General features: G+C 37.9%; 1 protein-coding gene, 2 long non-coding RNA genes and 1 pseudogene across 3 annotated transcripts in view; 1 reads left to right on the plus strand and 3 right to left on the minus strand.

Moving 5' to 3' along the window:
- LOC140597407 (piwi-like protein 1) overlaps positions 1–23,316 on the minus strand; it is a 135,071-nt gene that overhangs the window by 81,294 nt on the left and 30,461 nt on the right. The window lies entirely within an intron of this gene.
- LOC140597401 (uncharacterized) overlaps positions 1–23,316 on the minus strand; it is a 55,007-nt gene that overhangs the window by 31,537 nt on the left and 154 nt on the right. The gene's annotated exons all lie outside the window — the stretch shown is intronic.
- Positions 151–23,312, minus strand: LOC140597402 (uncharacterized). Its single transcript, XR_011999238.1, has 2 exons — positions 21,149–23,312; positions 151–10,728 (listed from the first exon to the last, which is right to left on the minus strand). It is a non-coding gene; the product is annotated as an uncharacterized lncRNA (long non-coding RNA).
- LOC140597398 (phosphoglycerate kinase 1 pseudogene) lies at positions 11,114–15,216 on the plus strand (annotated as a pseudogene).

The following is a 23,316-nucleotide window of genomic DNA, read 5'->3' on the forward strand; positions in this document are numbered from 1 at the left end:
TCAATTTAGAGAGAAAATGAATTTATAAATGTTGAATGTGATCACAATTATTGATCCCACCAATACATTGAATTTTTACATTTACACTACTTTTCTTTAAAAACAGCATCATCCAGAAAATGTTAAACACAGTGAAACAATAATCTTCAATTCATTATAAACAACTGTAACTTTATTCTATATAAGATAGTATTGCACTGGTACTTTACATCTAAAGTGAAGATTGTAATTCCTCTTTCAAAAGACTGTTGTAGGAATTTAAAAAAATTTTTAAATAAAACAAAACAAAAGACTTGTAGGAATTAAATGATGTAGTATATAAGTCAATTCAACCTACATCATATTCCTTCTTTTTCTTTATAGGTAATGTGTAACTGTGATTTTTTTCATTATTACAAAAAACATACACACAAGGAATCTTTGCTATATTTCTTTAATTCATTAAGATATGATAGGAACAACCCTGAAAATCAAATTACTTTTATCAAGTTCAATTAAAGTTCAAGCTAAGGAAGGGTATATTCAGATTTTTTGAAGGGAATGTTTGTTCTTTGTAATTTAAATGATTTGTAAATAAGAGAGATCAGTGACACTATATCAGTGTATTTGTATGTCTTTCTTAGAATGAATGCTGTTAAACAAAGATGTTCTAACATTTAGTCAAAGAATCTTTCTAACTCTAAAAACAACTATGACAATTCATTATGTTCCATAAAGTGTTCTTGAACTGGTAATTTTGCACTGGTGCTTCCCGTAATGACCATTACTATACTCATTTCCTCAAATCATATCTCCTTTTACACAGCTTATTATATTTAGAAATTTAAACGTCTGTACATACGAATGGCCAATTTTCAAGAGCATATATTTGAAAAAGTCAAATATGATCCATTTCCATGCCAAAAACATTGACATTCCTGGTCTTTAATCACTTTTCTTCAGCTTTCCAGTGTACTACCAAATGAATGTAGACTAAGAGAGGATTTGGTGACCAAGAAATACTCATCATTCACAGAAAAATGCAGATTCCAAAAGAAACAGGAAGAACAAAAATGTAAGTCTATATCGAAAGGCAGACTTTACTACTTTCTTATAAACTTCACAATCTTGTTTTAACAAGATGTTGTCCCCAATGTGTAGGTAAAATCTCATGGGCCAGAGCTTATTTTCAACTGTGAAATATACAATAGTAAACTCAGATTTTTAAAAATCTCCTTGAATAGAAGTTTTGCAACATTATATTATCAGCTGGCAAAATATTTCCTTCCCTTTTGCCCAGTATTTTCACATAATTTATACACTGGAACCTTACCATAACAACATCCTCAGTCTGTGGAAATTCCATAGTAGAGGATGTATTATACTGCAGTACTTGCCACATTGAAATAAAGTTTAGAAAATTATTGTTGAGCGGTTATTATGTATTAAGTACTATGCCATGTTGTATAAAATGTTTAATATATATGAGCTATTAAAATTTTGTCTGAAATCTATCTGGTCCCTGACCTGTATTATCTATGCCACCGGAAGCTGTGAACTCTTTACAATGGAAAATGTTAGGAAACAAGACTAGCAAAGATCTGCAGCATCTACTCCTCTCTATGTTGTCACTACCTTTTTAATACATTTTGGTATATTTGTGTGTGTTTGTGTGTGTGCGTGTGTTACGGAAAATCTGATTCCACACAAGCAATATTACTACACTGTATGATTTGCTAATGACCTAGACTTTACCATGTAGGCAATAAGGAAAATGCTGTAAATGTATAATCAGGAAAATAATGTGATGAAATTTGTGTTTTGATCATAAATACAGAGAATGTACTGGAAGGAGTTGAAACTGGTGTCAGGAAGAACAGTTAGGAAGTATGGGCAATGATACAAGGGCAGGAACTATATGTGAAAATCCTTGTAAACTTCAAAGTCCTTACAAATATTACTTATTATTATTGGTGAGATTTTTTAAAAAAGATTTTATTTATTCATTCATGATAGTCACACACACACACACACACACACACACACACACAGAGGCAGAGACACAGGCAGAGGGAGAAGCAGGCTCCATGCAGGGGGCCCGACATGGGACTCGATCCCGGGTCCCCAGGATCGCGCCCTGGGTCAAAGGCAGGCGCCAAACTGCTGGGCCACGCAGGGATCCCCCATTATTGGTGAGATTAATTCTTCTGGTAATTAAACCTCCCTGGACTAAGAGCAAGAATGAGCTACATTAGACAGATTTCCTGCCATAATAGGGCTTGTCGTAATGACACGGTTTTATGTTATAAGGCCAAAGTGCAAAACTAAGCTGATGCCTGTTTTGCACTACAATGCCCAGCTGTCTATTCAAATAACTCTTCTGCTAAAAAGGAATCTCTTGTTATATTAATGACTCTTGGTACTACACAAAACCATCTAAAACTGTTCCACTAGACTGTTTTAAGAGCAGTCTTCCCATAATGACCCAGAATGAATTTTCCTAGATGTAACCTAGTTTAAATGGCATATAAATCTCCAATTTGCCATTTGCTATGTAGATAACCATAAGCACTCTAATAAGAAAATGTGGGTGTCATTACACTTGGTCAAATTTACTACTGAATGACTAGCTAACAGACTTGGAAAATTTTACATCCTTTATCAATGGAGGTGTCATTAAAAACAGACCCTGGAGCTATGTCCTGAATTTCATTTTAAAATCACAGCACATTATCATTATCTGGACCTGTCTCATTATAATAGGTTTGGTCTCAATACAACAGCAATTTCTTTAAAGCTTATTGTATGATAGAGTGAAATCTGGGAATTTTTTAAAACTACAAATAGCTTTCAATTTTTTACTTTTTTTTTAAGATTTATTTATTCATTCAGAGAGAGAGAGAGAGAGAGGCAGAGACACAGGCAGAGGGAGAAGCAGGCTCTATGCAGGAAGCCCGACTCAGGACTCGATCTGGGGTCTCCAGGATCACGACCTGGGCTGCAGGCGGTGCTAAGCCGCTGTGCCACCAGGGCTGCCCAAATAGCTTTCAATTATTTCCTCCCTCTATCCCTGCCTGCTTCTATATTCTCCATTACTAAATTGGTACATCATGAGGCTAGGATGAAGTTCCTCCATTATTTGGGAGGCTATGCTCCTGATAATATCTGGCAATTTTAGAAAAAAAGAAAAGCTATGAACTTGTATGTTAAGCGAAAGAGTTTCTGATCAGGGTGGCTCAGTAGGTTTAGCATCCAACTCGTGGTTTCAGCTTAGTTATAATCTCAGAGTCTTGAGATTAGCCCCAAATCAGGCTCTGCTCTCAGCTCTGAGTCTGCTTAAGATTCACTCTTTCCCTCTCTCTCTACCCCTCCCCCACTCACGCACACATTCTTGCTCTCTCTCAAATAAGTACATAAAATCTTCAAAAAAATTAAAATTAAAATAAAATCTTTTGAATGCTGTTCTTCAATGTTTAAGGCACACAGAACTATCTGGAAAGCTCATTTTGGTGGGGAGATCTGATTCCTCGGCACTGCTATAAAGGATGTGTTTCTGCCATATCATAGTGCAGCAGAGTGCAGCACTAGTGATGTTGTGCTAAGCATAGCTGCCTTTCATAGGGCAGCATAATTCAGAGGAATTTACCCTCAGAGGAAAACTTCCCCAATGCAAAGCAGATGACTGATAACACCCTTTATACAGACTGAACGTAATGGTTTATTCACTTATGCATATTAAATCCCTTTGAAATTAAAGGGAATCAGAATAGGCTGCCACAAAATGTGTCACTTTGTCATGTGGACTGTTTTGAGCTGAAGGCAATCAAGATCCAACGGATTCAAAAACTTTCCCCTCCCCCTTATTTGTCTCTGAGAATTCAGAGGAGGTCTGGTCCTGGAAGAGAGGTACCACCAGAAATATCTACAAAAAGTACAGGCTAGGTGTGCCAAGCTAAGGGGAACTCAGCAAGATACGTTTGTTCAGTTTCCTCTGTGTCCCACTGTCTCTGCAGGTCATGACAAACATTTGTTTTCCAATTATTTGCTCTTATCATCTTTCTGTTAATTGTGTTCCTTCCTTTTGAAGCCCCAGATCCCTACCCCTAACTCCTTAACTCAGAATGGCATATTAAGCCTCAATTGCCTGTCTTGAAGCTTTTCATGTCTTTGTGGGGCTCTCATAAGTACAAAATTAGATGTTAACCAATTTAATTAGTAGACCAGCCAAAAGCATCCAGTAAGTTAAGAAAAAAAAAAAATCCCTCCCTACTAAAGCAAACATTAGAAGAGTAGCAATATGGGGCACCTGGGTGCTGCAGTTGGTTAAGCACTCGACTCTTGGTTTTGGCTCAGGTCATGATCTCAGGGTCATGGTCTCCAGGTCGTGAGACCGAGCCTCTTGTCAGGCTCTCTCTCCCTCCCCCTCTTCCCTTCTCTTCCACTTTCTCTCTTTCACTCTCTCCCTCTTTCAAACAAATAAATAAATATTTTTTTAAAAAGAAGAATTAGCAATATGATTTTAGATTTACAGCATAAATTAAACAAATCACAAGTAATCCAATCATATTTGAAGCTGGCCTCCATCGTATCAGTTCAGATGAAAGAATGATCAATAGAGCTCATATCATCCCCAGGCATAACTGAACTAGCCAAGAAACCTGTAAGAATGCAACCCCACTAGCTTACAAATAGATATGATCACCAGATGTACTTAGTGAAATTTTTAACATAAGGAATCGAGATGTCTTTCAGATTCCAAATCTCTTGAGACGGAGAGGACCGCTGTGGGACTTAATGAAATGGCATCGGAGCATCTGCTAGCATGACATCATGGGCCTCCAATCAACAGCGTCCACCTTCTCAGGAGCCCCCTGCTCCAAATTTTGACCTTAAAAATCCTCACTTGCAAACCATGAGGGGGTACAGGACTTTTGAGCATTAGGTACTGTTCTCATGGGTGAGACCACACCATTAACAGCTTATCTTTCTTCACTGCAAAAGCTCAGTGTCAGTTTTTATTGGCTCTCTGTGCATTGAGGGGACAAACTCTCACTCGGTTCAGTTACAATTTGATTAAATAAGGGTATATAAACCCTGCCAGTCTTGAAGTGAATGAGGGAGTTCTCGGGGTTTGTAGTGATCAGCTGCATCCTGCAGATTCCTCATTTGAATCAAAGGCAGGTTGGCAAAATGAATAGACTTTCCATTTTGAAGACTTGGACTAAGTATGGGGTTAGAATCATACTTGACTGCCTACCAGGCAAATATCTCACCATAATGACACTCAAAGAGGTAAAACTACCTCCTGAATCAAACTGATCAGATTGAAATCCCAGCTCTGCCACTTACTCTATTTCCATATCTGAAAATAGATGTAACAATAGTAGCTACCTCACAGAGTGACAGAGGATAAATTAATCAAGTCATGTGAGATACACAATATATTTCTTGGCATATTGCTTACCAACAATTAGTTACTACTATTGTTGTTCTATTAAAATAATAATTTATATGTATTTTCAAAAATTGGTAACACATGCCATTTTATAGCATCTGGAGAATGGAATCTGAGTTTAGTAATACTTCCTCTTCCTTAAACATTTACCTAAAATATAGTACTAATGTTTTTGAATTAAAGTTGTCCAGTCATGGGCATTACCCTTTCTTAAAGCTGGGTGGATCCTCAAGACAAACGTCTCTCTAAATATCTCTTTTCCCCATAAAGCAAACAATGGTCTTTTGCAAGGGACATTCCTGTCAGAAGACTAATAATAGGGACACCACTTGAACCATATGGGTATTACGTGAATAGAATGTAGATATGCAGAAAAACAAAATGTAATCATTGAGGCTGTTGAGCTGAGCAAACACTGCTTCACAGTGTTAATGACATGAAATTTTCCTCTACTTTCTGTGTTTTTGCCTTTGTAGCTACTCAGAATTTCACCCCGGTCCTCTGGTGACAGCTGTGGCACATGAGCTCAGAACACTGGATCTGCTCGATGATTTCCTGCCAAGCACTTTATTAAGAGTTTTAGATTTATTAGATTCAATACAGTTTGCTTGATGCATGGTAGATTATTCTATATTTCGTAAAAATTACCCTGTTCTATGGCTTGATGCCTTGAGTTTATAGCCACTAAGACATGGTTTATTGTTTGTTCTTGATTTGGAAACAAATAGTTTCCCTTTGTTCTGATTCTTTATTTTCCCTGTCTACTTTTGAGATGCTAGAGCATCGTGATTGCACATAGTATTCGAAACTCAAGATTTATTATACATTGCATTTTCTTTAAAAAATTAGATTATAGATCTAAGAGTAAACAATGCTTAAGGAGCAAGAGACTGGACGTGTGATTTGTACACATACACTTAATTTCCGTATATTCTTGTCATGATTATCCATGGCATTTATGAACCTATGTTGATTTATTATCAAATGAAAGTTTAAAAAGCCTAACAATTTAAAAAAGCAAGATGCACTTAAAATAATAAACTTTAAATAGAATCATCTAATTTAACATCAATAAATCTGACAATCTGACAATTCAGGGTGAGGGTGTTTCTATATACTTATAAGGAAATTGTATGTCTTTCTTTAAAGTTTTTCCCTATGCTATATTTAAAAAACAAAAATCAGAAACAGAAACAAAAAAGTCTATCTCAGGATGGTTATAACAAGTGACAATGTACAAGTTTCATAAATTTGAACTCTTCTAATTTGAAAACCAAATCCAGTTGGCTAGACTGTTGTGTTTGGTTGGTGTTTTATGTAATTGGGAAATTTTACATTTAAAAGTAGTTTTCTGGTATTATGCTGAGTGAAATAAGTCAATTGGAAAAGAACAATCCTTATATGGTCTCATTCATTTGGGGAATATAAAAATTAGTGAAACGGAATAAAGGGAAAGGAGAGAAAATGAGTGAAAATATCAGTGAAGGTGACAAAACATGAGAGACACCAACTCTGGGAAACGAACGAAGGGTAATGAAAGGGGAGGTGGCCGGGGGGTTAGGGTGACTGGGTGATGGGCACTGAGGGGGGCACTTGGTGGGATGAGCACTGGGTGTTATGCTATATGTTGGCAAACTGAACTCCCATAAAAAATAAAAATAAAAAATAAAATAAATAAAATAATAAAAGTAGTTTTCTAATTCATTTCAAAAAATCAGAAAATTTAGGCTAATACTCTTGATTGGCAAAATTAGCTGAAGCTGAATACCGGCTGTCCCTTGTACTAAAGGCCCATGTTCTCCAAAGACCTTGTTCCCCTTGTTCCCAACCCTCTCCATTCATTCATGTTGGTGGGCTAGTCTTTGTATATACATTTGTGCTTGGGACCACTGACGTAGAGATGTCAAGGGATGATGTGCTAAAATCTGACAATCTGACAAGCCCGGTAAAGGTAGGTTAGGAATCCATCAATAGGCTTTATAATGTAGCTTATTTCAATATAATAATAGTCATGGTGCAAATGAGAATAATTACCTACTTAGTACTTGAACAACTATAACATTATGCAGCCATTAACCATGATATTTTAAAAAATATCAGATGCAAATGTAAAAGTGATTTGGTTAAATGACAAAATCACAGGTCATATAGTCGTAGGTAAATTAGTATTGAGTTATGTTACAAGGAGAATTCAAACGAGATGTGCACTATCAAGGCACTACTCTAAATGGATGGATAATCACGTAGAATTACAGAGCTAAATTGGGTCAGGCAAACCAATTCCAGGACCAAAGATTCATATTTATATATTAATTGCAACTAATTACATTTTCATTGATTTTTTAAAGAACAAATTAGAGAGACCAGTATGCTTCTTTGGAATAGAGAAGAAAAAGTTTTAAAAAAGGATATGAGTATTGTCTAAAGTTAGAGTCCTGAGGGAATGGTTGAATAGTCGAAAAGGACTAAGGATTAGTTAGCACAAGTACTAACTAGTACTAAAGTACTAGTTAAGCAACATTTTAAGTAGTATAATAATTTTTCTGATAGATTCTTTGCATTTTTAAATATTTGCATTTTTGTTCCAGTAAAAGTAACTCACTCTCCATGTAGGTGATTAGAAAAGGGGGAATGGAAGAAATAAAATACAGCTCACCTATAATCTTACTATCAATATTTTACTATTAAAAGTTTCAATCCTGGGGATCCCTGGGTGGCTCAGCGGTTTGGCGCCTGCCTTTGGCCCAGGGCGTGATCCTGGGGTCCTGGTATCAAGTCCCACGTCAGGCTCCTGGCATGGAGCCTGCTTCTCCCTCTGCCTGTGTCTCTGCCTCTCTCTCTCTCTCTCTATGTCTATCATGAATAAATAAATAAAATCTTAAAAAAAATAAATAAAAGTTTCAATCCTTTTGTTTCTTGTCTTTTTGCTGCTAAACCATAAGATGTATATGGATCAGGAGCCTCTATTCTGCTCACTAATATATCCAAATACCTACACAGTGCTTACTAAAACAAAAAAAAAAGGTAGGCACTTGGTGGATATTGACTGAACATGTGTGTTCAGAATTAGAGTTCTATTGCTTTATTTTTATTTTTTACAAAGATTTTATTTATTTATTCATCACACACACACACACACACACACACACAGGCAGAGGGAGAAGTAGGCTCCTTGCAGGGAGTCCGACGTGGGACTTGATCCCAGGTCTTGAGGATCACACCCCGGGCTGAAGGAGGAGCTAAACCGCTATACCACCCAGGCTGCCCTGTACTTTTTATTTTGTGTCTTTTCATTTGAGTTCATATTGTGAGCATTTTTGTCTTTAAGTGTTCTAACAATGTAGTTTTTTAAATGGCTAGATATGCCATAATTTCTATTGTTGAATATTTAGGTTGTTTCCAAATTATCACTAACACCAAAATGCTTCTGCAAGCATTTTTTCCACATAAAACTGGTTAGTATAAATATCTGGTATACCAGACTCATGAACTGAGTCTTTATATTGATCATTATAATTTTTGAAAATTTTATAGGAAAAATAAATGGTATCTAATTGTTTTGATTTGTAGTTACTTGACAACTGTTAACACTATATATTTTTTGTGTATGTCAATAAAATTACCTTTAAATGGAAATATTATTGTTTAAAAATTTAACAGAAATCCAATGTATATAATATTTGATCTCTTCTAATCAGCATATATAGAAACACAGACACATTATAGACTTTGCTATATAGTTAATTATTCATTGTATCTTAATCAACATTTCAAAATACATGCACATATGCACATACATGTGTATTAACTGTACATTCACTGACACATTCATATATTCCTTATGTGATAACATGTGCATATTTATTGACTGATGCTGAATTTTAAAAAAATGTTTTTAAAAGATTTTATTTATTTACTCACAATTGACAGAGAGAGAGAGGCAGAGACACAGGCAGAGGGAGAAGCAGGCTCCATGCAGGGAGCCTGATGTGGGACTCGATCCTGGGTCTCCAGGATCACACCCTGGGCCGAAGGCGGTGCTAAACCGCTGAGCCACCTGCGCTGCCCATGTCAACATTTTTTCTTATTTGACTTTTAGACTTTGTTTTAGAGTAGTCTTAGGCTCACAACAGAATCAAGAGGTAAGTATTGAGATTTCCATATACATCATGCTCTACACAGGCATAGCTTCTCTCCCATCATCAAAGTCATTCACCAAGAGGTATTTTTAAAAATAATAATTGTTATTAAATTAATATGGATATAAAATATATTTATTTTTATTTACATACTTATACTATAAATATAAATTATTATTTTTATCAGTTTTTGCCAAGGATAAACCTACAGTGACACATCGTAATCACCCAATGTCCATAGATTATATTATGGTCCACTCGATATTTACATTCTATGGGTTTGGACAAATTTACAATAACATCTATTCACTATTATAATATCATAGCATATTTTCAGTGCCCTAACACAAACAAAGGAAAATGATTCATCTTCTCCCTAAATTCCCTTCAACTATTCATCTTTTTATCGTTAACACAGTTTCTTTTTCTTTTCTGGAACATCATATAGTTAAAGTTATATATAGTATGTGACCTTCTCACTTTGGCTTCTTTCACTTAGTAATTTGCATTGAAGTTTCCTCCATGTATTTCTATGGCTTGATGGCTCATTTTTATTTTAGTGCTCAATAATATTTGTTTGTATTTATCACATACACGTATTGCAAAACTTCTTGGTTCCTTCCAAGTCTTGGCAACTATGAACAAAAGCTGCTATAAACATCTATGTGCAGGTTTTTGTGTGAGCATAAGTTTTCAGGTCCTTCAGATAAATGCCAAGGAACTGAAATCTTCAGATTATCCAGATGTCACTAATATCTTGGTCTGTTCCAATCCCATTGCCGTTTACCTTTTCTATGCCAAGTATGGTTTATGAACTAGTAACATAGGCACCAAATACGAGCTTTTTGGAATCTCAAGTCTCACTCCAGGCCTACTAAATTAGAGCTTGTATTTGATGAAAGTCCTCAGGCAATCGATGTGTACATGAAAGTCTGAGAAGCAGTGCCATCAATTCTAACACCTCTGATTATAAAATATAAGTCTCCACTTTGACCTAGAGTTAGAAACATGCCTAAAATCAGTAGGAGCTTTTGAGACAAACAAAAAAATCTTCAAATCCCAGCCCTTCTGCTTCTGAAGTGATTCTCTTGAACAGGTAATGCAACATTTCTCCTCTTTCTCCATCGATGCAATGATGAAAATAAGACCTTGTTGCTGTATTAAGAAATGTCATATGCAACTGATGAATTATTGAAAACTACAGCTGAAACTAATAATGTACTATACGTTAGCTAACGTAATTTAAATATAAAAATGAAGTGTGATAAAAAAATAAAAAGTACTCATCACTGAGGTATAATAAATGGTCAATTGTGAATAAAAATTATGATTAGAGATAAATTAGAGAAAAGGAACAGCTCTTGAGGTTACAAAATGGTTAGTTGTAAATTGTGAATTAAAGATAACCTGATAACTGATGGGAGTTATTCTAATGCCATGCCACTTTGCTATAACAGCAATTCTTACCAGTTCAATTAAGCTTATATTTTCAAGGATTCTTAGTTTTCTCCTGGAATTATGATCAACATAGTAATTTTTTATATTATTTTTTTCTGAGAAACATTTTTAGGTAATGGGGGGAAAATGAGCCCTCTCTTAGAATATATAAAAGATATATAAAAGACTGTTTAAAATATGTATATATGTATAAAAGATGTTTAAAATATATTTCTTTGTGGAACATATTAAATGGATCATTATTTGTATGAGATTTTTAAAACTCACTGTGGCTTATTATGCAAATTTTAAACTGACATTGGATAGGTAAATTATGTTTAGGCAGTTTTCAAGAACTGGATTTTTGATTCAATAGACCATAGCAACTCTTCGATGTGCTATATTGTAATTCATTAAATTATCTTCTAGCACATGCATAGCTATCATGATGCTAATGGGTATTCATATTTAAATCATGAACGAAAGTTATACATATATACACCAATTTTTCATATCAAAAAGCTTGGAACTGAAAGAACTATAGAGCAAAACACAGTATTTGAACACATTTTTATGGTGTTGTGATTTCTAGATTATCTCTGTATTTGTTAAGCCTATCTGTTGTGTCAGTTATCAATTCATTGCCTTTCATTTCCAAATGTACCTCCAATATGGTAAACAACAGAATTGGCTTAAGCATTTCTCTTTTTAAATGCACACTGTTAAGTTTCTCAGTAGAGGGCAGCAGGGGAGATTTTGCAGGAGGTAGAGACTTCCTCCAATTCACAGCACTATCCAGGAGGATAGGCAGTGTGGGTATAAGGACATCTGGTAAGGAACTACTACTTAGCAGTCACAAGCCTAGGATGAAGGTCCTTTGACCTTTCAGCCTCATCCTGGCAATGATATTTCTACAGACAGCCTGGACTCCTCTGACAAGCCTAGTACAGCCTGCATAAAGCTACTTGTGTCCAGAAGGTCACACACCAAGTCAGTCCTTCAAAGAGTAAGTTCTAACAACCTTTCACCCCTACTGGCACCTGGATTCCCACTGCAGATCCAGCAACCATTTTCTTGTCACATGTCATTTTCTTATCTTTGTCTATACCTCCGGAGGTGGCTGTTGTTTGCACAGCAGTTCTGGCCTGGCCATTCCAGTGGTCAGCTCTGCTCTCTAGGAGCCAAACTACATTTTCTCCAGTATTTGAACACATTTTTACAGTGTTGTGATTTATGGATTATCTCTGTATCTGTTAATACCCTTTTCAAGTTTACCCTTTCTTAGGTACTCTTTCTCTGCTTTACCACACAGAATTTCTTTATATCTTATAGTTATGTTTGTCAGAGTCAGTAATTCTTTGTATTAAACTGTTCTGCTTTAACCTACTACATGTTTTTTTTTGTTTGTTTGTTTTGTTTTGTTTTGTTTTTGTCTCCTGATTGGGCTCAGAGTGCTACTTTGGCTTTCTACAATTAGAAGTGAAACTTGTTCAAGAGATCATTTTATTACAATAAGGGCTACTACTTACTGTGAACTATCTATGTGCCAGGCTCTTCACAATTATGATCTCACTTCATCCTCATGGAAATCTTATGAAGTGCGTACTTCATTCTACAAATGAAGTATATAGGGATCCCTGGGTGGCACAGTGGTTTGGTGCCTGCATTTGGCCCAGGGCGCGATCCTGGAGACCCGGGATCGAATCCCACATCAGGCTCCCAGTGCATGGAGCCTGCTTCTCCCTCTGCCTATGTCTCTGCCTCTCTCTCTCTCTCTCTCTGTGACTATCATAAATAAATAAAAATTAAAAAAACAAACAAATGAAGTATATACAAGGCTTATAATTAAAGCAATTTACTCAAGGTCATGACTGACTCAAGACTTAAAACGAGTCCTCTCTCAATACTATCATTGTGCTTATCACTACTATCTTAACTCCTAAACACCATAAAAGTCAACTGAAATGTCCACGAATATCTTATTTTTTTCTGAATGATTGATAACATAGGATCTTATGGGTTTATTATCCAGATAGAACGTAAAATACATATTTGGATATCATAGCTTTCCAGGTTATGCTTGAAGCCATGAATATAAATAGAATCACCCAAGGAGAATGGAGAAAAAAAAAAGAAAAAAAAAAGTTAACAGGCTTGGAGAAGACCTGGGAAAACACTGACATTTAAAGAACAGAGGAGGGATCCCTGGGTGGCGCAGTGGTTTGGCGCCTGCCTTTGGCCCAGGGCGCGATCCTGGAGACGCGGGATCGAGTCCCACGTCGGGCTCCCGGTGCATGGAGCCTGCTTCTCTCTCTGCCTGTGTCTCTGCCTCTCTCTCTCTCTCTGTGACTATCATAAATAAATAAAAATTAAAAAAAAAAATAAAAAAATAAAATGTTTAAAAAAAAAAAAATAAAGAACAGAGGAGCTCTCGGCATTCCGCACGAGGTTGGAGCACACGCAGGCTGCTTTCTTCTCCGCTGTTTAAGCTCTCAGCCTCGCAGCCTTTCTATTGCCAGGATGTCACTTTCTAACAGGCTGACTCTGAACAAGCTCGACGTGAAGGGCAAGTGGGTCGTCATGAGAGTGGACTTCAACCTATGAAGAGCCTATGTTCCTATGAAGAACCACCAGATAACAACCAACCAGAGAATCAAGGCTGCCATCCCAAGTATCAAATTCTGCTTGGACAATGGAGCCAAGTCAGTTCTTATGAGCCATCTGGGCCGGCCTGATGGTGTCCCCATGCCAGACAAGTATTCTTTGGGGCCAGCTGCTATAGAACTTAAGTCTGTGCTGGGCAAGGATGTTTTATTCTTAAAGGACTGTGTGGGCCAAGAAGTGGAGAAAGCTTGTGCTGACCCAGCTGCTGGGTCTGTCATCCTGCTGGAGAACCTTTGCTTTCATGTGGAGGAAGAAGGGAAGGGAAAAGATGCTTCTGGGAATAAGATTAAAGCTGAGTCAGTCAAAATAGAAGCCTTCCAAGCTTCACTTTCCAAGCTAGGAGATGTCTATGTCAATGATGCTTTTGGCACTGCTCACTGAGCCCCCAGCTCCATGGTGGGAGTCAGTCTGCCACAGAAGGCCGGAGGTTTCTTGATGAAGAAGGAGCTGAAATAGGCCTTGGAATGCCCAGAGCGACCCATCCTGGCCATCCTGGGTGGAGCTAAAGTTGCAGACAAGATCCAGCTGATCAGTAATATGCTGGACAAAGTCAATGAGATGATTATTGGTGGTGGAATGGCTTTTACCTTCCTGAAGGTGCTCAACAACATGGAGATTGGGACTCCTCTGTTTGATGAAGAGGGAGCCAAGATCGTCAAAGACCTGATGTCCAAAGCTGAGAAGAATGGTGTGAAAATTACCTTGCCAGTTGACTTCGTCACTGCTGAAAAGTTTGATGAGCATGCCAACACTGGCCAAGCCACTGTGGCCTCTGGCATACCTGCTGGCTGGATGGGCTTGGACCATGGTCCTGAGAGCAGCAAGAAATATGCTGAGGCAGTTGCTCAGGCTAAGCAGACCATGGGGAATGGACCTGTGGGCATATTTGAATGGGAAGCTTTTGCCCGAGGAACCAAAGCCCTCATGGATGAGGTGGTGAAAGCCACCGCCAGGGGCTGCATCACCATCATAGGTGGTGGAGACACTGCCACTTGCTGTGCCAAATGGAACACAGAGGATAAAGTCAGCCATGTGAGCACTGGGGGTGGTGCGAGTTTAGAGCTTTTGGAAGGTCCAGTCCTTCCTGGGGTGGATGCTCTTAGCAGTGTTTAGTACTTTCCTGCCTTTTGGTTCCTGTGCACAGCCCCTAAGTCAACCTAGCACTTGCTGCATCTCTCCTTGGCATTAGCTAAAATCTTCCCTCATGTCAAAATTCAGCTAGTGGCCAAGAGATGCAGTACCAGGAACCCTTAAAGAGGCGCACAGCATCTCAGCTCCTCTTTACTGCACCCTGGATTTGCCTACATTCTTCAGGATCCCATTTGAATTTCTTAGTGACTAAACCATTGTGCATTCTAGAGTGCATATATTTATATTTTGCTTGCTAGAAGAAAATGAGCTGTGTTGGCTTCTCTTTTTGAAGTAGCTTATTCTGACTACAGCTGTGTCATTGTTTCACTACTCAGCATGGAAATAAGATGAAATTCCAATTGTAGGCAGGTAGGGAGACAAAGTTGGTGATCTATTAAATCAATAAAAGTATCCACTGAAACAGAGAAAAAAATAAAGAACAGAGGAAAAGAAACAGTAGAAAAAAAGCAAGAAAGTATAGTGTACTGGAAGCTAAGAGATTTTCAGAAACGAAACATCACAAAGAAAACAAGAAGGACGATGAAAAATGTGTGTTTTGGCTTTAGCAACATAGAGGTCAATGGTTGGAAGAGTGAAATTGGTGGGCCTAAATTCCATATTATACTGAGATGAATGCACAAAAGGTAAAGAAGTATAAACTTTGAGTAAAACAACTCTTTAAGATACTTGACAATGGAAAGAAGAGGACTTCTGTGAAGATATGTAGGGCCAAGGTGGTATTTTGGGTTATTTCCCATAAGATGAGAGAGACTTGAAAATGTTGAAGTTGCAACATTCTGAGAACTTAATGTTTAAGATATAGAAGGGAAATGAATGATAAAATCCTCAAGGAGGCAGGAAGTATAGAGAGCATATAAGGTGGGTGAATTAAAATAATTCTTAGTTTTAAAGATTTTTACATCAACGTTGACATTCACTGATTTTGACACTAATCTTACCTGAATCATACACATAGAGAAAGGGGGGATGGGGAGGAGAAGAGATAGCTTGTTTTCAACAAATAGAGTTAGCATCATCAGCCTTGCATGGTTTTCCTTAATTTTATTTTATTTTATTTTTTTAAAATTTTATTTATTTATTTATTTATGATAGTCAGAGAGAGAGAGGCAGAGACACAGGCAGAGGGAGAAGCAGGCTCCATGCACCGGGAGCCCAACGTGGGACTCGATCCCGGGTCTCCAGGATCGCGCCCTGGGCCAAAGGCAGGCACCAAACCGCTGCGCCACCCAGGGATCCCGGTTTTCCTTAATTTTAAAGTTCTAGTAGAAAGCTCCATTTGTCTGGGAGCTATAAAGTCATCTTTGGAATTTCAGATTCCTACTCTGTGTCATATTCTCCAGTCCTCTAGGGAGAAGAAGCTGCTGAATTCATAGACATGTTTAGACTAGCAAGGCCTACTGCAGAGAAAGAAGGATGTACATATTTCAGAACACAAAAGGATTGAAGTAGACTATAAGTCCCTTAAAGGGAAGAACTATGTGAAATCACTCTGTTGTCCATTAACTAACCTAATCTTTCACTTTGGGCAGGTACATAATTAGGATACTTACATAACCATACTCATCCTTACCTAGTATATTGGGAGGTTTGGCTTCCGTAACATCCTTTATAGAAAAGCTGTGTCTATCTAAACTGATTTCTTCCGATTTTAAACTAAGCAAAGTAAAATATTAAGCCCTCTCTTGCTGTGGTGTATTCCAAGTGTCCCTATATTTCGCATTGACAGTCTTTATTCTCAATCAACTCCTTCGGACCCCCTGTAGTTTTCTAATTTGACCTTTCCATATAATTCAAATGCTAGGACCTAGCCCACACTGAGGTAACTCTCCAACACAATTTTGGCAAAATTAAAGTAGGCTCTGGCTTTTGGAAAAATAAGTAATACGGTAATACATGTTAGCTCTTTATTTTCTTCTAATTTTTGACATTCAAGTGATGCCATAGTGCTTTATCGTTAGCTACATCAGCAGTTAGCTTTGCCAAGTGAGGTTGCTAGCTCTTCTAAATGCAAATTAAAAGAGAAAAGAAAAGAAAGGAGCAAAGCATTAGCAGGCAGCAAAGAGATATGGTACATGGCCAACAAGGTAATAGCCTTATGGTGAGCCACTGCTCCAGAGAGGGAGGGTTATCTTGTCAATGGTATTAAACTTAAGACCCTGTTTCACTTGCACTGATGTCTGTCAAGGGAAGGGACCGGGATGCAGGAAGAGATTAAGAACTTCTCCCTAAATCAGTAATCAGTATCCTTCTAACAACCACAGAAAGGGTCTTAACATCTGTGAGAGTAGTCACTGTCCAGGCTGTGAGGAAACACGGGGAGAGGTGTGTAATGTTCATTGCTTCTAACTGTGAACACTTAACACTTGCGGCAACCAGAAAGAATCTGTAGTGCCCTCTTCATTCACAAAGGACACTATGACTATCTATTATTGAATAGTGGGTATTAGAAGAGCATCTCATCATTTTTAGAGTTTTATTTCACGTTCATAAAAACATTTCCATTTTTCTCTTCCTGAAGAGAGCCTCTTGGACTGAAACTGCCAGTGACTTTCCACATCCCTCATCCTGTTTCATTACAGAAACGCTCATAAAGACACAATTTTCTCCTATCAATAAATATGTTTGATGTTCCATAGAAGTTCTATGTAATACATGCAGAACAATGGAGTCAGACTCTAGGATTAATGATTGTCAAAGCAACTTGAAGCGACGAGCCTGCCTCTGGATGCTCAGCGGTGGATGTGATGCGGGTGTTCAGTGGGAAACCAGAATGAGCAATAAAGCCCACGAGTAATAATCATAAATCCCAAAGAGGCATCACCCTTTCTTAAGACATGTTTAAACTCCTTGAGAACGAAGACTGTAAGGTGCAATCTGCTTTTAGAGGCATTATATTGTTCTAATACATTTAGTTTAAGTTGGAAGTGGAGCATGCCTGGACTAAGGAGCTTTTCCATGCAGTGGACTCAGCTGCAGCTCCACGCGGACTGCCAGGACAGGATGCGATGCTGATGGTGTTCTGAGCAGACTCCCAACATTTTCCTAACTTGAATTTGTTTTATTTTTACATCATATTCCTGTTAAAGGCTCCTAAAATCTCCTAGCCATCAAGTGTCTCAAAATACAGACTCTACATGGAAAGTATTTGGAGACACCGAATAATTTAGTGTGCCTTACGTATAGGATAAGGGACAAAAGGACTGATGTTTCTCAAAACAGACCATTAGGTTGGCTGTATTCAATTCTGATTCTATATATTTAGGACTCACTGAATTCATAGTTCACGGTACTTGCTGCCAAGATAAATAGTTTTTTTTTCTGCTTTTTGTATTTTCTCACATGAAGACACACTCACCAAGAAATCAAGTAGCAATTGAAGAACTAGACACACTGTGTGGGAAACGTCATGTTGGATATATAGTCTAGATGACCCCTTGATTAATACATAGAGGATTCACCTTTTTTCTTTCACTTCTCATTATTTTGAATCACATATCGCACAAACCAAATAATACTACATCTCAAAGGGAAAAATGTACGAAAGTATTTGTCAACCAAAACTCCTAGTAATTCATCACAGAATTTTCAATGTGCTGCTTTCCATGAACCTCATGCAAGTTCATGAATATTATTGAAGTCCACTGTCATGTAAAGTTTGGATCTTGCAGGAATCTAGGAAAAAAGTTCATACACTCTTTTCTGAATATTGGTAAAAATATATGTATAGTGCTCAAATAACAAGGATACAGTGAAGCAATTTTTAAGGATTATCCTACCACAGTATTATTTTACATACTTAGTAAAGAGATAAACTCTGTTCAGGAATCTCAAGACAGGGGTTTTTATTACTTCCAGAAGTTCAAGTAATTATTTAATAGCTACTATAGTTTGTAAAACATTTTAAAGTTCAGGTTGCACATCATTAGCACAGAGCCTCAGTCCTGCAGATTTCAAGCCTCAGAAACAGGCAACATATACTTCGTTTGATGGAAATTCAGACAGAGATATCTAATTCGCTACCCTGCGGAGTAAGGAAGATAAGCTGAGGCATCTGGTCAACACACTCAATGGGGATGGGGAGACCTTGCCATCTCTATAAAGGGGGTAGAGATTTATAAATCTTATTATTTCCATATATATGGCCTTTCACAACTTACCAGCTTATTTTCACATAGCTCATTTAATATAACAGTTATATAAAAGGTAAGACATTATTTTTTTCTATTTTTATTGTTGTAACTTCTCTGCACACTCATCACCTTAATAACACCTAAATATTACCTTGAGATGACATTTTTTGTTTCTCAAAACCTTCACTAGATCTCATGCTCTTTGGAAGCATAGAGTATGCATAAAGTGCCTTTTCTAGTTATAGTGTCCATACATGTATTGTATCTATGCACACACACAAACAATACTATAAAGTTCAGTACATGATAGCCACTCATTGAGGGCTGAAAAATGAATCACTGAGTGAATAAAGGAACACCTCACATTGTTTCATTTCTCCTTAGCCCTTTTGATTATCCATTCAATTAATTTATTACTAAGTACCTAGCACCGTGCCACCCTGTAGGATATTAACGATACAGTAATCAATTAAAGGTTATTCCACAGTGTGGTCCAATGATCTGCCTGCTGCCATCTGGATGCTTGTTAAAAACTCAAATTCCTGGGCCCAATCCCAGACTTACTGAATTAGAATCTCATGGATACTGAAGTCAGAAAAGCATTGCACAATAAGTTGACAATCTTGCAAAAACAGGTCGATGGATTTTTAAAAAAATCATATTAAAAAAACATCCTTTCTTTTAATCTTTCTATAGTATTTTCTCTATGCAATTTCTCTTAGTTATAGATTGGGTAAGACTAAAATTCAGGACAAATGGAAAACTAAGAACAACATGTAAATGAAAATTCTAAACCAAGGTAAATGGTGAACTAGTTTTTTGGGTCTAGGACTTCATAAAAAAACAGTCTTTCTGGGAACCCATCCTTGTGAAAAGCATTAATCATTAGAGAAAATCAGACAGGAATCTACAAATGACCTGGAGTCATAAATCAAGGAACAATTTTTGTCCTCATTTAGCCATGGTTATGTAGAATATGAAAATATGTATTCCCAGTAGTGGAAAAACCAAGTCCCAGTCAATTAAATTATAGACTGCCACTGGCTTACTTACATTCATGCTTAAAAATGATGTATTATTTTCCTTTCCCATTTCTATTACTTGATATTCTTGCAACTCGTTTAATTATTATAACTGTTTTGTGACACAGAGTTCAGTTTACAAAGACCTAATCCAGAGGTAAAGAGCCCAGTTTGCTTGCTCTCTCCCTGCTGTCTCAGTGAGACTGAGTCAGGGCTACACTTGGGGCCTTCCTGCAGTCTCAGATATCAGAACTCTGATCATGTTGTTTTAGGGTCAGTTGCTACAGATAAACTGGATGGATCGGGGTGGTGGTGGTGGAGTAGGGATTTTAAAGCTGGGAGGAGTGGATATTTATCCCAGCTCTGTTGGTAATTAGCAGAGTGGCCTTATTTACTTATTCTTTGCTTTTCTCTAAAATTTAGTCATGCAGTATTAAAGAATCATTGCAAGGAAGAAAAATAAACACTTGCCTATTTCCTGCTGATTAATGGAGCCAAGATATAACCGTTATTGTTAAATGACTATTAAATGCAGGGTGGTGATGTTTAGGCCTAGAAAAGTAAATCAAATTATTTGAAGTCACCCAGTTAATAGAGTGCAGTGTGTCTTGACTTGCATTTACTCAATTCTCGTCAGTATACTTTCCACTCTCAAACATTTCCTAAGCTTGTAGATGAATTACAGTGGTTTATAAACAGGACGGGGGTAATTGCCAAGAATATGGAAGTGGACAGGGAAGAAGGAGCACATGCTGTAGTTAATAGATCTCAGGCAGAACAAGAACAAGTGGCACCGGCTGGCCAGTGTCCAGGTTCTGCTGAAATGTGAACGCACAGGATTCTCTGAAGCCTGAAGGAGCCTGTCAGACTGGCCAGAAGTAGGCGGTGGCACTGCAGCAGGAATGGCTGTCAGACCTTCAGCCAATTTTTTTACCTTAGCAGCTCTGGCTCCCTGGTTAGTCTCCATTACAATATTAATCTCTGAGTTAGTAGAGAGATTTTCTGACCAAATACTCTTTTAAAAGAAAACCTGTTTTCAAATCAAGAGAAATGTTAAACTGGTTAGAGTTCAAAGTCTGAGGTAGTCACCATTCCACATGACCACAAGAAATGTCTTAGTTTTGTATGCCTGGCATGGGCCACAATAACTAAGAGAGGCAAAGAACTCACAAGGCCATCTGGGGAAGTTTCTTCAAAGGCAATGGCAGGATAGGTTCTATTTGAAGAAAGATCAGAGCAAAGAACAGTTAATTGTAGTTAGAACAGAGTCAAGTATATCATGTTGCTGGCTTGATTAGAGAGCCAGGACTGTGATGGACAGTGATGAAGAGATTTTTCTCTAAACCACGGGTCAAGAACCTTTTTCTGTAAAGGGCTAGACAATATTTTCAGTTTTGAAGAGCGTAAGATTTTGTCACAAGTACTCAGTTTGTCACTGTAGCACAAAAGCAGCCATAAATGACTGGCAAATGAATCAGTAAGGCTAGGGTCCAATAGGATTTTGTTTGCCAAACGTGAAGAAAGCTAGATTAGGTCTACGAGCTATAGTTTATCAACCTCTGCTCTGGAATAAAAACGTTTAAATTGAAAAAGAAACACTTGTGTTGTTTCTAGTGTCCCTAGAGACCTGAATTTTTCTTGAACCAAAACCTCTTCCATATAACACAGAACATACCTTCATAGGTTATGAAGGTACAGTGCAGGTTATGGAGGATGTTATCACTAAGGGTAGGGGAGACTCTGTACTAATGTTACAACTTCTGTGTGAATGTAAAAAAAAAAATAAGAAGTTTAATAAATAAAGAGGTTGGCGTTATTGCTGAAATAAATCACTAATTCCTTTTGACTGATTTATTCAGCGGAAAACACAAGGTCATAGACCAAAGGCAGTAACTACAGAGGCCCTGAACCCACGTTAGGGCACAGAGCAGAGACTTGTCATAATTCACGAGAAGGTGTAATTGGACTCCAGAGCCTGGATTTCTTCCAGTTCCTCTCCTGTCTCCTGGCCTTTGCACCTGCTTCCCTCTGCTAGAAACACTCTTTCCCCTACATCTTTACCCAGTTAATGCCTACAGGCACTTCAAATGGAAGCTTAACTGCCATGTATTCCAGGACACTTTCTCTGACCACCCAGAGTAAATTAAACACCACCCACCTAGTTTGGAATATTCATCATATATTATCCCAATTACTAGTTACCTGTTTTCCCTGCTACGATGTGAGGTTCATGAAGAGAAGGATTTGTTCTATACTTTCAGATATGTTTTCCAGGCAAACAGGCAAAGAATGAAAGATAATCATAATACCCATTTTATGTGAGGATGTGGTTAAATAGGCACTTTCATATACCAAGAGATGAGGAGATTCTCATGTATTTCCTTGATATTCTCTCTCTCCCTCTCCTTCTGGCTGGAAAGGAGTACTGGTCGTGAAGAGTCTCAGATTTTACATTCTTCCCCAGCTTCCCTATCCCTTAGCATAACATCCAAGCTTTGAACATGACAGTTAAGACCAATGTATCGGGATCCCTGGGTGGCGCAGCAGTTTGGCGCCTGCCTTTAGCCCAGGGCGCGATCCTGGAGACCCGGGATCGAATCCCACGTCGGGCTCCCGGTGCATGGAGCCTGCTTCTCCCTCTGCCTCTGTCTCTGCCTCTCTCTCTCTCTCTCTCTCTCTCTCTCTCTCTCTGTGTGACTATCATAAATAAATAAAAATTAAAAAAAAAAAAAAAGACCAATGTATCCCCAACATCTAAGGTTAGTGCCTGGCACTTGCTAGGTGCTCATTAAATATTTGTTGGAAGAATGAATGGATGGATAAATGCTTGCCAAGAGGGCTCATACTACAAAACATTTACACCAAGTTGATCTGAGCTAGAAAAAAAAAATGTAAGAAAGTATCATTATAAATTTCCAAAATGCTGTGGACTCACTATCTTCCCTTCTCACCTCTTCTCCAGAATGGCAGCGATCCCTGTCCCACTTACCAAATGAGAGGAGAGACACAGAGAAGCTAAATGACTCCTCTAGGGCCATGGTTAGTAAGAAGACAGTAGGCTTAATTCATGGGAGAAGAAAGATGCCTAAGATTGCAGGATCCTACACCCCACTCCTAATCTGGAGATCCGGCGTTGCCAGTAAGCACCTGAATTGTCCCAAGGTCCTAAACTAGGCTAATTCGGAGACGAACATCCAGATGGCCTTCATGTAATTTCTTCCAAGTCAAGTGCATATCAAGGGGGAGAAACGAAAGGTGCTTTGTGCAACAGGGCGCAATTTCCAAGAAGGCCAGCAGGTGGCGGCAGAGCACACCCAGGCGTCTGGTCTTTCTGGCTC

Source organism: Vulpes vulpes, unplaced genomic scaffold, assembly GCF_048418805.1.
Source record: "Vulpes vulpes isolate BD-2025 unplaced genomic scaffold, VulVul3 u000000643, whole genome shotgun sequence".
NCBI classification, from domain to species: domain Eukaryota; kingdom Metazoa; phylum Chordata; class Mammalia; order Carnivora; family Canidae; genus Vulpes; species Vulpes vulpes.